This window comes from Macaca nemestrina, chromosome 8 (assembly GCF_043159975.1).
Source record: "Macaca nemestrina isolate mMacNem1 chromosome 8, mMacNem.hap1, whole genome shotgun sequence".
Taxonomy (NCBI): domain Eukaryota; kingdom Metazoa; phylum Chordata; class Mammalia; order Primates; family Cercopithecidae; genus Macaca; species Macaca nemestrina.
In genome coordinates, this window is record NC_092132.1 from 52,410,530 (window position 1) to 52,427,703 (window position 17,174).

Below are 17,174 nucleotides of genomic sequence, written 5' to 3' on the forward strand. Positions count from 1 at the left end.
AGAAAAGATACATTAATTATAAGCTATTTTCAAAGGATATTTATCAAAATGTATACTCCATGTTCATAGTAGAACTCAGAGAAAAATTTATGCACCGAAAGGCGTTATTATAAAATAATAAAGATAAAATTAAGTTAAAACATAGAACTTAGAAAAACCAGAAATTAATAAAAAGGAAACATATATTAACAAAATGAAAATGAAACAACAAAAAATATTTCTAAAGTTATTTAACAGAAAACTAAGCTAGCTTTTTAGAGATATTAATAATAAAAAAACTGGAAAATACACTCATGAAAAAAAGTAAAGGAGAAACACATTATGAATCCCAAAATTGACAATGGAACTGAGTAACATTTAAAATGTAAGAGAATGAGTAATTACATGCCATCAATTTTAAAACCGACATAAAACCTACATAAAATGTATACACTTCTAGGAAAGTATGCATTTCTAAATCTGTTCATGTGAGAGTAGAATAACTGAATTTAACATTTAACCCTAGAAGAAATTGAAGCAGTACCAGGTCCAGATACTTTTTACCCAGATAATGAGTCTTTACAAAATAAACAATTTCCCATCTTGTACAAAGATTTTCATAACAACTAAAATGAGGTGAAGCTACCTAACTGATTTTATGAAGCTAGTCTATTCAACAGACACCAAAACACACACACATGCCCGCACATGCACACACACACACACACACTCACCAATATGCCAATTATAAAATAGATGTAAAAACATAAAGTATTAACAAGTCAAATTTGAGTAGCATATTTTAAAATGGAATAATCAAATAGTATTTCTCTGGATAAAGTAAATTCCCATATTAGAATATGTATTAATATCTACTAACAATGAAACATTACTTGTTCATTTCAATGAGTAGTGACAACATTTACTGGAAATAAATACTCATCAGTAATAAAGACATTTAGTAAAAGAAGTCCAGAATAGAGTGTTCTTAACTTAATAAAGTACCAGAAATTTAAGTAAACATCAGATCTAATGGTAAGACATAAATTTTTCTAACTTGAGTTGATATTGAGATGAAGATACTCTCTATTGTTGCTATTCTTCAACATTATACTAGAAGTCCGACTAATGAAATAATGAAAATAAAATGTTATATACAGTTAAAGGGAATAAGTAACTCTATCTTTCATATATAATTTCAAGACAGTCTACCATTATTGCTACATGATTTCAAATTTTATGACAATCAGCAAACAAACTTTTAAACAACTAAGAAATTAAAGTAAGTTGAATGGGAAGATACAAGATGAATTGCAAGCTTTTTCACAAATGATGGACCATTAGTAACCAATTAAAAATTATAGTAGGATATAGTAGTTGCCATTAATAAAACTACAAAACTATAATACTTAAGTAATAAACAGAAACACATGACCTGAATGTAGAAAACTGTGAAACTTTCATAAGATATAAAAAATATGTCAGTTCAAGAATAAGGACAATTGTGATTGCAAAAAAAAAAAAATTCAAAAGTTAATAGAAAAGTGTTTGCAATACCCATCCATTTCCATTAAGATTTTTTGTGGAACCTGAAAAATTGATTCGAAAATATATATGAAAGTTGAGAGTTCCATATTTGGTGATGTGCTTAGGCTTAAATGTTCAGATTGACCTCTGGCATTCTGGAATTTTTCACAGTGAAAACAACTAAAAGCACTAGATATATATGAAAAAATCTGAGAGGATATTGCAAATTGCATCTTCCAAAGAGAGTGACAACAGTATCTTTCATCCTACAGATCTTCTGTAACATGACCTGACATTGCTGTGAGAATTCCAAACCACTCTGAGAGGTTATACACAGGTCCTCCTGTCAACAGTTCCACCTAAATACAACTAAGCTTTCATCTTATCATAACCCAGGTAGCAGACAATTGTGAAGAAAAGCTTGAAGGTGATTCCAACTGCCAGCCTTTTCAGTCATTCCCCAGCATTTAGGGTGTTCCAGTTGAGACCCCAGATATTGTGGAACAAACACTTTCTGCTGAATACTGTCCAAATTCTTGACCCACAAGATTTTTGACATGAGAAAATTATTGTTGTTTTATACCACTGGTTTATGGTGGTGTGTTATGTAATAAGTGTTCACTGGATCAGCTGTATTTCCACTAGTAGCAGGAACAATAAAATTGCTTATGTCCTGAGAGTGTATATCACAGCTGAAAACTTCAGTGATTTTCACAGCCTTCAGTGCTTTTCATAACCAGAGCTCACTCAAGTTGGAAAATATAGTAAGAATCTCTCAAACATTGAGTTGGAAACCTTAATAAAAGGAGGAAACAAAAATACAAAAATAAATATGTTCATTCCAGTCATCAAAGGACTATGGTTGCCCTGACTCTGAGGAGAGAAAGGAAAAAAAAAATCCCTGAGAAATTGTACCCATAAGCAAGTTTTTAAATGTTTGCAGTTCAAAACTTGAGGTCCTTACACTTCAATTAAGCTTAAAGTGGTCTTTATTCTTACTGCTGTCACATGCTTGTAGTGACAATACAAATCCTCTGGTTACAAATGAAACTTCCTCCTAGACTCCAGAATTTATGATAAATAATTTTCAAATACAAATCGAGCAGTTCAAAACTTCTGCTCCCAGCCATGATGAACTAACAGAAATTGGATTTAACCTTCAGCTGAAATCACTAAAAATTTGGACAACATGTATTAAACAATGGTTTTCAGGCACTGGGCATCAAGTAGCACAGGACAAAAATCCTGAAGGGAGAGTAAACAAACGCATAAGGACTATGAATGCCTGTGATTAGAGCCAAAGTTTCCAGGCCACAGCACGTGGAGAGGAGACCCAGGTAGAGCTTGGTGGTGTGCCTGAGTTAAGAAGATGTAGCTGGGAGTCTGGCAAAGTCAAAGCAGCTACAATTCACAGGGAAATGTGTCAGACAGGAGACAACTACAGAGTAAGAGCTCTGGATAGATACAGTGTATTCCTCTTGAAAATTCAACTGAGTTCTGATTGGTGAATGAATGTGAGGAAATAATCTGCATTTGAGAAATGAATCACCTGGACAAAGCAGAGAGAAAAATCCGTAAGAGTAACACATGGTCAGAAATAGTTTGTATTTATTCCAGCCAAACTGGAAATACAACATGACTAGAACAACCATAAGTATATTAGGTCAATAGTAAGCCAAAATTCAGAGACTACATGCTGCTCAGTTTCTGCCTAACAAAACTTAAATCTCAAAAGGATTACATTGTTTCTACATGACAATTGTACTTCAAAAGAAAGATTTGTAGGAACACACAAAAATATCTAGAACCCAACAAGGTAAAATTAAAAATGTCTAGCATTCAATAAAATTTCCAGGTATGAAAACAAATAGGAAAATATGCTCCACATAATGAAAATAAAGTTCAATCAATGGTAATAGACTAAGAAGTAATACAGATAATATAGTTAGTAGAAAAGGATGATAAGCAGTTATAACTATCTTCCCAATGATCAGGAGGGTAGAGAAAAGGATAAGTTTGTTAAGGAAAGATATAGACGGTATTAAAAAGTACCAATATTAACTTCTAAACATAGGGGAAAAGGTCTGATTAAAAATGTACTAGATGGAATTAATATTGGAAAATTTGAGTGAACTTGAATATATAGCTATGAAGCAATAAAATCTTTTTGAAATTATATACGGAGAAAAAAAAAGAAAAATATGAACATACCAAGTAGCCTAATGCATATGCATTTAAAGTCCCTTTAAAGTAGTGAGCATCATTAAAGTATTGAAATGAAAACTGTTTTTTTTTTTTTATTTTATTTTATTTTTTTTTTTTTTGAGACGGAGTCTCACGCTGTTGCCCAGGCTGGAGTGCAGTGGCGCGATCTCGGCTCACTGCAAGCTCCGCCTCCCGGGTTCTCGCCATTCTCCTGCCTCAGCCTCCTGAGTAGCTGGGACTACAGGCGCCCACCACCGCGCCCGGCTAATTTTTTGTATTTTTAGTAGAGACGGGGTTTCACTGTGGTCTCGATCTCCTGACCTTGTGATCCGCCCGCCTCGGCCTCCCAAAGTGCTGGGATTACAGGCTTGAGCCACCGCGCCCGGCCAAAAAAAAAGTACCAATATTAACTTCTAAACATAGGGGAAAAGGTCTGATTAAAAATGTACTAGATGGAATTAATATTGGAAAATTTGAGTGAACTTGAATATATAGCTATGAAGCAATAAAATCTTTTTGAAATTATATACGGAGAAAAAAAAAAAGAAAAATATGAACATACCAAGTAGCCTAATGCATATGCATTTAAAGTCCCTTTAAAGTAGTGAGCATCATTAAAGTATTGAAATGAAAACTGTTAACTTAGAATTCTATAACCAGCAACAATATCATTCAAAAATAAATGAAACATAAAGACTTATTTAGACATACAAAGGTGAAAGACTTCATCACCAGAAAGCACACATCATATGAAATGCTCAAGAGAGTCTTTTAAGTAAAGAGAAAATAATACCAGATGGCAACATGGATCTACACAAAGGAATAAGGAGCACTGGAAATGGTAAATATGTGGGTAAATACACATTTCTTCATATTTTAAAAATCTCTTTAAGAGAATGTTGAATTGTTACAGCAAAAATAATCACATGTATTGTTGGGTTTATAATATATATAGAGATAAAATGCATGACAATAGCACAAAGACTGTAGAAACAGAAATATACTGCATCAAGTTTCTTTAACTGCATGTGAAATAATATAATATTTCTTAAAGATAGATGGTGGTAAGTTAAACAGTTATATTATAAGCCACAAAAAACATTAAAAAGTTACAGTTATGATGTCAGCAAACGAAATTAAATAGAATCATAAAAGCATTCTATAATTCCAAAATAGGCAGCAAAAGAAAAGAGAACAAAGAAGGGATTGAATGTATAGAAAATAAACAGCAAGATGGTGCATTTAAACCCAATTATATCAGCAATCACATTAACATAAATGGTCTAACACCTCAATTACAAGTCAGATGTTGTCAAATTAGATTTTAAAAAACAAGACTCAACTACATGTTGTCTACAAAACAGAGAACACTTAAAAATATAAAGACACAAATTGGTTAAAAGATTGGAAAACAAAACCATGTTAACACTGACCAAAAGAAAGCTGACATGATTATATTAATATTACACAAAGTAGATTTCAGAGCAAAGAACATTACCAGGGATGAAAAATGTCATTTCATAATGATAAAGGAGTCAGTTAATCTTAGAGGACATAACATATGCACATACTAACAAAGCTTTAAAATACATGAAAACTGATAAAACTTCAAGAAGAAATGCACAAATTCATAATTATAGGAGGAGAGTTAAATGCCTTTCTCAAGTAATTATTAAAACAAGTAGACATAATCAGTAGAGATATACAAAATATGGACAACTTTATTAACCAACTAGACATAACTGAAATTTACAGAATGCTATTGAAGTAAAGCAGAATGTGCATTCTTTTCAAGTGTTCATGGAATATTTACCAAGAAAACCTATATAATAAAATAAGTTTCTATACATCTTAAGTAATGAAAGTCATAGAAAGTATATTCTCTAACCGCAACAGAATTAAATAGTAAATTACTAACAGGAAATTATCCAGATAATCTCCAAATATTGGGAAAACAAATAACATATTCTAAGTAACCCATTAGTGATATCAGAAATCAAAATGAAATGAGAAGTTTTTTTAAATAAATGAAAATTTAAAAATGTTAAAATTCATGGGATGAAGCTTAAGTATGGATTAGAGAGGAATTTATATCATTTTTCTCCTATATTAGAAAAGATAGAAAATTTTCTAATAAATGGCTTCAATCTCTACCTAAAGTAATTAAAACAAGAAGAGCAAATTAAATCCAAAGTTAGCAGAAAAGGGAAATAAAGATAAAAATAGAAATCAATGAAATAAAAATCTGAAAAACAATAGAAAAAATAAAAATAAAAACTGGTTCTTTAAGAAAGGTAATAAAATTAAAGCTCTAGCCAAGGAGATCAGAAAAATAAGACAAATTGCTACTACCAGAGATATGAGAAGTGAGGTCACCACAGTTCTACAGAAATAAAAATGAATATAAGCAATATTATGAACAAGATTATCTCAATAAATTTGCCAATGTATATAATGTGTTCAAATTCTTTGCAGTATACAAACTACTAATGGTCACTAAAGAAGTAGAGAGTCTGAATAGTCCCACATCTGCTTTAAAAATTGGATTTGTATTAAAGATCCTCCCACAAAAAGTCTAGGCTTTGGTGGCTTCCTTGGATATTTTCACACAAAAATTAAGAAAGTAACACTGGCAATTCACACAACTTCTTCTAGACAACGAAGAGAAGTGAATACTTTCCATCTCGTTCTATGAGGCCAGCGTATCTCTGGGACTAAAATCAAACCCTGGCTCCTCCTGCCTGTGGAAACTGGGGAGGCCATGAGAGCAGGCCCCCTGAGGGCAATACACCTTAAGCAACCAGGTATCCTTGATTGTGGGAGTTCCTTGGAACATGAGCAGAAGGTGAGCATCCCTGAGAGCCAGGCCTGCCAGAAATAGGACAGTAGAAGCAGATTCAGAGGAGAATAGAACCCTGAAACCAAAGTTGTATTTCGGCTCTCTCCTCAACTTCTGTGGAAAAAAATAACTAATAATTTCTGTCTTCTTTCTCCTTTTGATTCAAATCCAATTCTTGGTCCCAGGCAAGGCCCTGCAGAAGACATAAGGCTAAAACTGGTAAGGTGCCCATGAGTACCATGGAAACTCCACATCCATTTACAAAGCCCTCTAGGGAGACTGGGCTAGTTGCTTTCTTCAGCTTCAGTATTTGTGTGTCAAGTGTGTGAGTGAGTCAGGGCCACTGACCAGCAGCAAGGCTGGGCTCAGGAAAGCCTGCATTACAGCCTGCAATTGATGAGATTGCAGGATGTGATGGAGCGCCTTCAACTTTTCCACCTCATGATTCAGTCTTTGAGATCTATATCTAGATACTATCAGTCAATTAAGAACCTCTCCTGAGAAGAACTTCAGCAACAACCAAGCTTGAGTCTCCATACACCATCTATAGAATAATGAATTTCTTTTTTCAGGACTTACAGTCAAGATACCCCTCCTGAAAAAAGGAAGTCACAAATCGTGGATCGGTGTTGGTGTGGCCCTTTTGGAATGAGATGAACTCATTGAAAAAGATTTAGACTGAAGAGCTTGGACTTCATTTTCTGTTGGATTGGTGGGAGGTGGGAGTTGTTGGATAAGGTACAAGACCCATTCCTGAAGACATCGTGCTGTCACAATTGGATGGTATACAATTCCTGGCCCCGCAGCTGGAAGCTGAGCCCATAGTTGAGGATGTCCAGCAGCTGGTACATGTAGAAGTGCTGTTTGTTACCGGGTACATCCTTGCTGTCAGGGAAGTACGCCTGTTTAAGGCTTTCCTAGCCAAAGATCTCCACTTCTCTGATGTGGCCTGCAGCTGACTGTTGACAAGGTGACAACCATGTAGGTTGCTGCTGTTGATGGCACAGGGGTGCCAGCCTGAAATGTAACTTGACCTTCAAGCACTTGATCTGGAGCTATTGAGCAGATCAGACAGAAGAAACTGGTTGTCTGCACAGGGCAGGTTTGCAGCCAGCAGCTGGATACGGAGGAAGCATTTACACAAAGCTAGTGATGTCACAAGGTAAATCTACCAAAGTGGTGCGGTTTCAGATAAGGGATCCCAGACTCACATACAGTGGTGGTCATTTGAACTCCTCTTTGAGTAAAGAACAGAGTGCTATAGGGGACCAGAATGTACTGGATCGGAATGTACTGTGCGGCTCAAAGTTGGTGGCATCCTCCTGAGCTATTCCTCCTCCTTCTCCCACTTTGCACTAAAAATGTTATCCTTACTCCCACTTTGCACCAAAAATTTTATCCTTACTAATCTTGACTGTGCAGAAGCTGGATCACCAAAGTCAGACTTGTATATCTTTTAGTAGTGAAATGATATCAGCGCAAGCTAAATAATTTGTGCAGCCCAGGACAAAATGAAAGTGTGTGACCCATTGTTTAAAAAAATTTTTTAAAAAAGTAAAACGTGCCATCAAAGGCATAAGATAGAAAATGTTGTATTGCTTTCTTCCAAAGTCTCTCTCAACTTATCATTGTGTTTTATATTTGCTATTTAACGCTGCTCTAAGTAGAGAAATTAAAATTTTTCATCATAAGTGTGATTGTTACTATTCACCTTCATTTTGTGCAATTGCAGTTCTAAATGAAAATGTAAGAACATTTACTGATATCCAGAATTACTGAAATTGCATAGTTCATATTTCATGGCTCATATATGCATATATATATTGTTGTTACCAAACCAGTAGAAACTGCAAAAAATACCAACTCAAAATTGTTCTTATTTCACTTCTTGATATGCACACATTCTACCAATATTCAATGGAAGTGAATGACTTTGATAACAGGCTTACCTTGCATTTGCTTTGAGTCTTGCTGAACCCCCACCTATGACGGGTCCATCAGAATTCTGTGCTCATGAGGCATCATGAACTCCATGTGCAAGTGACATCACAAGAAATGGTAGAGAACTTACTGTGAATATCTCTTCTGCTCATGCACATGCTTCATTATCCCATTAGACTGAACTTACGAAAAATAAGTTCAAAGATAAAATTATTAAAAATTTCAGGACAGCAATAGTAGATCATTAAACAAACAGGGGAACCTTCTGACCACAGGTGCTGTGGGCCGGTACAGTTCTCATACCATGAAGTTGGCGCTGAATGATAGATCTTGAAACACAGTAAAAATCAGCTAGAAGGTGTGGCTTTTGTTAAGGGCTCAGCATTGCTTTGCCTTCTACTTAGTGGGATTGGCCTTATCCACTCTTCTACTTCACTTTCCTGTGTTCTTGACCCACGTGTGAAGGATAGTGTTGTTCCCCTCCTGGATGGGGCCATGCCAAATGGCATAATGCCAAAGCAAGTAGAAAGTTGGAGCTGGGGAGAAAACTGGGGGTGGTGTGAAGGCGGAGCATAGGGCATTACTCTTAGAATGTAATATTAAATGGATACAACATTGATGATTCTCAGCATAAGAATACAAATTGTTAACTCTAGAATAACCACAAATAAAATAATAAAACAAATATAGATAAAGAACCATTAGAAGCACAAACTGGAAGTCTAAACATTTTTGACTAAAGTAAATAAAAACAGGAAAGTATAAATGGAGGAGAAAAGTAAAAATGAAAAATAAAAAATATATAGAAAAATGATGGACTTATACCCTCCATATTAATACCTATATTACATGGAAATTGAATAAATATTTTTTATAGTAAATCAAAGATTGTCAGACTGGGAAAAATGCAAATTCAACAATATTTTGTATACAAGAGATAGAAATATAAAAGCACAGATAGCTTAAATGTAAAGGTACGGAAATGGATCTAGTAGAAACAATAGAAATAATACATCTAATCTAAGATTACTAATATCAGGCAAATAGACTTCACGACGAAGTATAACCAGAGATAAAAAGATCAACATTTCATAATGATGAAAGAGTTGATTCATCAATAAATCATAATAATTCTAGATGTGTATGAGCCTAATAACAGAACTTCAAAATATATAATGAAAGAATTAACACAACTAAAGAAAATATAGTTTGAAGTTGGATAGCCTGATGCCTCTAGCTCTGTTCTTTTTGTTTAGGATTGTCTTGACTATATGAGCTCTTTTTTGGTTGGTATAAACTTTACAAGAGTTTTTTCTAATTCTGTGAAGAATGTCAATGGTAGTTTAATGGGAATAGTGTTGAATCTATAAATTACTTTGAGCAATATGGCCATTTTCAGGATACTGATTTTTACTATTCATGAACATGGAATGTTTTTCCATTTGTTTGTGTCCTCTCTGATTTCCTTGAGCAGTGGTTTGTAGTTCTCCTTGAAGAGGTCCTTCACATTCCTTGTTAGCTGTATGTCTAGGTATTTTATTCTCTTTGTAGCAATTGGCAATTGTGAATGGAACTTCATTCATGATTTAGCTTTCTGCTTGTCTATTGTTGGTATAAAAACTGTGATTTTTGCACATTGATGTTGTAGCCTGAGACTTTGCTGAAGTTGTTTATCAGCTTAAGAAGCTTTTGGGTTGAGACAATGGGGTTTTCTAGCTATAGGATCATGTCATCTGCAAACACAGACAGTTTGATTTCTCTCTTCCTATTTGAATACCCTTTATTTCTTTCTTTTGCTTGATTGTCCAGGCCATATCTTCCAATACCATGTTGAACAGGAGTGATGAGAGAGGGCATCCTTGTCTTGTTCCCTTGCGTATGTAACTTTAAACTATACTACAAGGCTACAGTAACCAAAGCAGCATGGTGCTGGTACAAAAATAGACACATAGACCAATGGAACAGATAGAGAACTCAGAAATAAGACCACACATCTACAACCATCTGACTTTTGACAAACATGAAAAAAACAAGTAATGGGGAAAGGATTCCCTATTTAATAAACAGTGCTGGAAAAACTGACTAATCATATGCAGAAAACTGAAACTGGACCCCGACCTTATACCTCATACAAAAAATAATTCAAGATGGATTAACGACTTAAATGTAAAACCCAAAACTATAAAAACCCTAGAAGAAAATCTAGGCAGTACCATTCAGGACATAGGCATGGGCCAAGATTTCATGACAAAACATCAAAAGGAATTGCAACAAAAGCAAAAATTGAAAAATGAGACCTAATTAAACTAAAGAGCTTCTACATAGCAAAAGAAACTATCATGAGTAAAAAGACAGCCTACAGAATGGGAGATAATTTTTGCAGTCTATCCATCTGACAAAGGTCTAATATCTAGAATCTATAGGGAACTTAAACAAATTTACAAGAGAAAAACAACCCCATTGAAAAATGGGCAAAAGACATGAACAGGGACATCTCAAAAGGAGATAACTGTGTGGCCAATAAACATATGAAAAAAAGTTCAACATCACTGATCATTCGATAAATGCAAATAAAAAACATAATGAGATATAATCTCTCAGTCAGAATGGCGATTATTAAAAAGTCAAGAAACAACAGATGCTGGTGAGGCTGTGGAGAAATAGGAACATTTGTACACTGTTGGTGGAAATGTAAATTAGTTCAACCATTGTGGAAGACAGGTGGCAATTCCTTAAAGACCTAGAAGCAGAACTACCACTCTACTCAGCAATTCCATTTCTTGGTATACACCCAAAGGGATATAAATCATTCTATTGTAAAGATACGTGCATGCACATGTTCATTGCAGCACTATGCACCATAGCAAAGACATGAAATCAACACAAATGCCCATCAATGATAGACTGGATAAAGAAAATGTGGTACATATACACCATGGAATACTATGCAGGCATAAAAAGGAATGAGATCATGTCCTTTCCAGGAACGTGAATGGAGCTGGAAGCCATTACCCTAAGCAAACTAATTCAAGAACAGAAAACCAAACAGCGAATATTCTCACTTATAAGTGGGAGCTGAACAATGAGAATACATGGACATGGGGAGGGGAACAACATAAACAGGGACCAGCTGGGGGAGGATTTGGAGAGGGAGAGCATCAGGATAAATAACTAATGCATGCTGGGCTTAATATCTAAGGGATGAGTTGATAGGTCAGCAAACCACCATGGCACATGTTTACCTGTGTAACAAACCCACACATCCTGCATATGTATCCTGGAATCTAAAATTTAAAAAAATTTTTTTTAAAAAAAAGAAAATATAAAGAAATGCACAAGCATAGTTGGAGATTTAACACTTTTCTTTCAGTAAGTTATAGAATATACATAAAAACACTGGTATGGATCACCATGGCATGTGTACACCTAAGTAACAAATATGCACATTCTGCACATGTATCCCAGAACTTAAAGTAAAATAAATAAATAAAATAAATAAATAAAATGTTTTTAAAAGCAAGAAAAAAAAAAACCACTGTCGTAAGGATATAGACTATAATAGACATTTAGAGAATACTGCCTTCCACAATTTCAGAATACACATATTTTTTTTCCAAATACACTGAGAACAGTCATAAAGATAAACCATATGCTGGGCTATAATATAAGTGTCAATAATTTTCAAAAGTTTGAAATCTTACAATGTATATTTTCTAACTACAATGGATTTAAAAGTCAATAACCATAAGATGTTAGACAGCTGTCAAATACTTGGAAACACAAAAACACAATTCTAAATATGCAACCAAAAAAGAGCCCATATAGCCAAGACAATTCTAAGCAAAAAGAACAAAGAGGGGGCATTGTGTTACCTGACTTCAATCTATACTACAGTAACCAAAAGGGCATGATACTGCTACCAAAACCGATATATAGACCAGTGGAACAGAACAGAGGCCTCACAAATAACACTACACATCTACAACCACCTGATCTTTGACAAACCTGGCAAAAACAAGCAATGGGAAAATGATTCCCTATTTAATAAATGGTGTTGGGAAAACTGGCTAGCTACATGCAGAAAACTGAAACTGGACCCCTTCCTTACACCTGATACAAATATTAACTCAAGATGAATGAAAAACTTAAACATGAGACCTAAAACCATAAAATCCCTAGAAGAAAACCTAGGTAGTATCATTTAGGACATAAACATGGGAAAAGCCTTACAACTAAAATTCCAAAAGCAGTTGCAACAAAAGTCAAAATTGACAAATGGGATCTACTTAAACTAAAGAGCTTCCATATAGCTAAAGAAATTGTCATCACAGTAAACAGGCAACATACAGAATGGGAGAAAACTTTTTCAATCTATCCATCTGACAAAGGGCTAATATCCAGAATCTACAAGGAACTTAAACAAATTTACAAGAAAAAAACAACCCCATCAAAAAGTGGGTGAAGGATATGAGCAGACACTTTTCAAAAGAAGACACTTTTCAAAAGGAACACTTTTACACGGTTGGTGGGAGTATAAATTAGTTCAGCCATTGTGGAAGACAGTGTGGTGATTCCTCAAGGATCTAGAACCAGAAATACCATTTGACCTGCAATCCCATTACTGGGTATATGCCCAAAGGATTATAAATCATGCTACTATAAAGACACATGCCCACGTATGTTTATTGTGGCACTATTCACAATAGCAAAGACTTGGACCCAACCCAAGTGCCCATCAATAATAGACTGGATAAAGAAAATGTGGCACATATACACCATGGAATACTATGCAGCCATAATAAAGGATGAGTACATGTTCCTTACAGGGACATGGATGAAGCTGGAAACAAGCATTCTCAGCAAACTAACACAGGAACAGAAAACCAAACATCACATGTTCTCCCTCATAAGTGGGAGTTGAACAATGAGAACACATGGACACAGGCAGGGGAACATCACACATCAGGGCCTGTCGGTGGGGTGGGAGGCCAGGGGAGGGGTAGCATTAAGAGAAATACCTGATGTAGATGACGGGCTGATGGGTGCAGCAAACCATCATGGCATGTGTATACCTATGTAACAAATCTGCACTTTCTGCACATATATCCCAGAACTTAAAGTGTAATTTTTTAAAAAATGAGAGAAATGGCTGCCAGTTACACATTTGAAATTATATCAATATGTTTGCATATGTGACTCCATCTTTCTTTCACTTATGAAATAATTATCTATATAAGTTCTTATATCTGAAGAATATTTTGAGATAATATTTTTCTAGATTTCAGAAACAATTTTGAATTCAAATCTTCAAAAGGCAAACAAGCATTGAACTATGCATTTTCTAATGTAGGTCCATGCTTTCTGAGGTAGGAGGCTGCACTAAACTCTGTAGGCGCGGTACTTGGAAAGCGGACCAATCTGAGGACTAGCTAAAATAGTTTCGGGGGGAAGCACCTCCCCATAAGACATGCACACCCGTGTGCCATGTGAGTTTACCATTGCCATGGCAACACCCAGAAGTTACTGCCCCTTTCCATGGCAATGACCCTACAACCTGGAAGTTATCATCCTCATCCTAGAAATTTCTGCATAAACCACCACTTAATTTGCATATATAAAAGTGAGTGTACATATGAGTGCAGAACTGCCTCTGAGCTGCTACTCCGAGCACACTGACAAGCAGTACCTATACTGCTGATGTATACTCTTAGTTTAATAAGAATTGCTATCACCATCAGCTAGCCTTTGAATTCTTTCCTGTCAAAGCCAAGAACACACCCAGCCTAAGCCTCAATTTTGAACTTGCTTGTCCTGCATCCTTTCCATGGAGTTCATTCTACATAAGTGCTATGTAACTCTAAATTCAAATAATATACAAGTCAGTGAAAATATTTTTATGTTTTATTACTTTTTCTGAGTTTTCAAAAGGAATTTTTTCTGTAAGAAAAGCAAACCCATTTTCCAGTTTTTATTAAGTGGTTTAAAATACAGTACTATAAGTTAAAACCAAACCTTTCAAGCATAGACTTTGGGGATCACAGGGCTTTCTTAAATGAACTTACACAAGAAATCATTGCTTTAAGTGTTTTAAACAAAATTCGCCCTAACTGCCTCCCTGATATTGTCCTAGGATGATTGAAAGGAAATAGCAATATGTGTATTTGATCTATTAAGCGATCCAAGCTACTCAGAGTCATGTCGGGTAATTATTTTGTCTTACAATTTAGGGCAAAGGACTGCTGAATGAGATTAAGTAATATGCATCATTCACTTTTGATAGAATCATAATTTTGTTAAGATATTTGAGCTTCATGTTTCTAAAACAAATTTTTGCAAATGATTCAAATAGATTTTTTTTTTCAAATTTCAAGCAAGATGTATATTCATCTAGGACAAAGGTTTTAGCACACACGATTATTAGATTCTAGTTTATATTTCAACTTGCTAGAAATGTAAGTCAATAGTATATGTCTTTATATGGTAAAGAAATAAGCATATAACATACATCTGGAGGTTTTAATTTTACATTAAGCTATTTACTTCTTGTTCAGTGTTCCTAAGATATAATTATTTATTGTATAAATTATGTTTGTTCTTCATAAATTCTTGTAATATACATTTGGGCCTAGGGAAGGATTTCAAATTATACATGTTCCAAGGTTTATAGTAGGACATGAGGTAAAAAATAAATAATTGAGGTTTGAATGGCATGAGACTCTTCTACTCCAAAATTTACAATATATCTCTTTTATCTACATATCATTTGTAAAAGAAATAGCTGGCACTACACCCTTGAAATTATGTTCTACTTGGGAGTATTAATTAGAAATATTTAGGATTTTAATTATTTTGAAAAACACTTGAAAGACAACTTTACAATAGTTAAATTCATACAGAGTAAGTTGGCTGGTGCCCATTTTGTAGATTAGCAAACTGTTTGTAGAACAATTAGCGACTAGCTCATCTCATAAAAATAGGTTCACAAAAGAAATGCAGTGGTGGAGACTCATTATTTGCTGTTCCATTCTTATTTTGAAACAATAGATACAGTTATAAAATGTATTCCTATGCATTTAGAACATATTTTCTACTGGATGTTTAACTAGACACCAAGGTGTAAAGTTCCAGAAATTTGAGTGCATGCTTCAAACATCTGGAGCTCTACATATGGGTAGTATACAGCTGTGTTTATTTCAATGATTACACATGTACATGCATATAATACATTTATTTAAATTATAATATCTTATATATGTGAGAATATTCAAACAAATGCACTTCCTGTACATCTTTAAATATGTAATGAAAATGGACTCAAGTACATTCACCACTTTTATTTAAATCTTACAGCCTTTATTTATATACTTATTAATATATAATCATAACACTTTCTTTTTAGTCTAAAACCAATTTTTTTTTTTTCTTTTTCTTTTTTTTGAGACGGAGTCCCACTCAGTCGCCCAGGTTGGAGTGCAATGATGCAATCTCGGCTCACTGCAACTTCTGCCTCCCAGGCTCAAGCCATTCTCCTGCCTCAGCCTCCTGAGTAGCTGGGATTACAGGTGCTCGTCATCATGCCTGACTAATTTTTGTATTTTTAGTAGAGATGGGTTTTCACCATGTTGTCCAGGCTGGTCTGGAACTCCTGACCTCAGGCAATCCGTCCACCTCGGCCTCCCAAAGTGCTGGGATTATAGGCATGAGACACAGTGCCTGACCAAAAGAAATATTTTTAAAAGGTTAAAAAAAAATGGGGACTCTGAGTCATACAAATCAGGAAAGTTTTATAGAGAGTTATTCACATTTAGCAAGCTTTCAGAAGAATTTGGAAATTCAGGAGGTCAAGAGTGTAAAATTATTTGTAATTGGAATGGGTTTCTTTTATTCCAACAATTGCATCACAGTATGATGAACATTTTAATTGAATCTCAAGGCCCTTGTCCAGAGGTACTCTTTTTTTTTTTTTTTCTTTTTTCTTACTACAACCGTATCAGACAAGATAAACCCTTCTGGGTTTTGGTTTAATATGGAAGGAAAAAGAGTTTCACTATTTTAAAGCCACACACATAAGTAATCTGGTTAAGTGTATTAATATAATCTCATTTAACTCTACCTTTATTTCTGGGAGAGGAACTGGAGACCAGAAAATGATTTAGGAGGACAGAAAATAAAATTACATTTTGGATTCAATTCCTGGCCATAATATCCTGTGAGATTTCAGAAAGCCTTCTGGTTAGTCTATTTATACTTGTCTCAGTTTTTTTTTTTGTATGCTACTTTCTTTCTCAAGGGCTTTTGAAAAAAGATATGATGGGGCTGGCCTAGAGGAAGGTGACTTTTATGTGAGCAAGATAAAAATTAAACTGGAGGTTGCATAATTTTTTGAAGGAATTTTAGATTTAGTTTACCACAATATTAAAAATGATGACTGCAGGCACTTAGATTGAATAAATCTAGTCTTTCTTAGCCTGTGTTTCATTGTTCATAGGCTGTGGATACTTTTAGTGGGTTTTGTAAGGATTACATGAGTATAATGTATAAAGCATTCAATATTCGAATACTTTTCAAATAACTAACATCTTAATATTTCATTCCCATTTTGTAGATGTGAAGATTGAGTACCTGAACAGAGGTTCCTAAATCTTAATTGTAGGTCATGTTTTGCAGTCTTTCCTAAATTTAT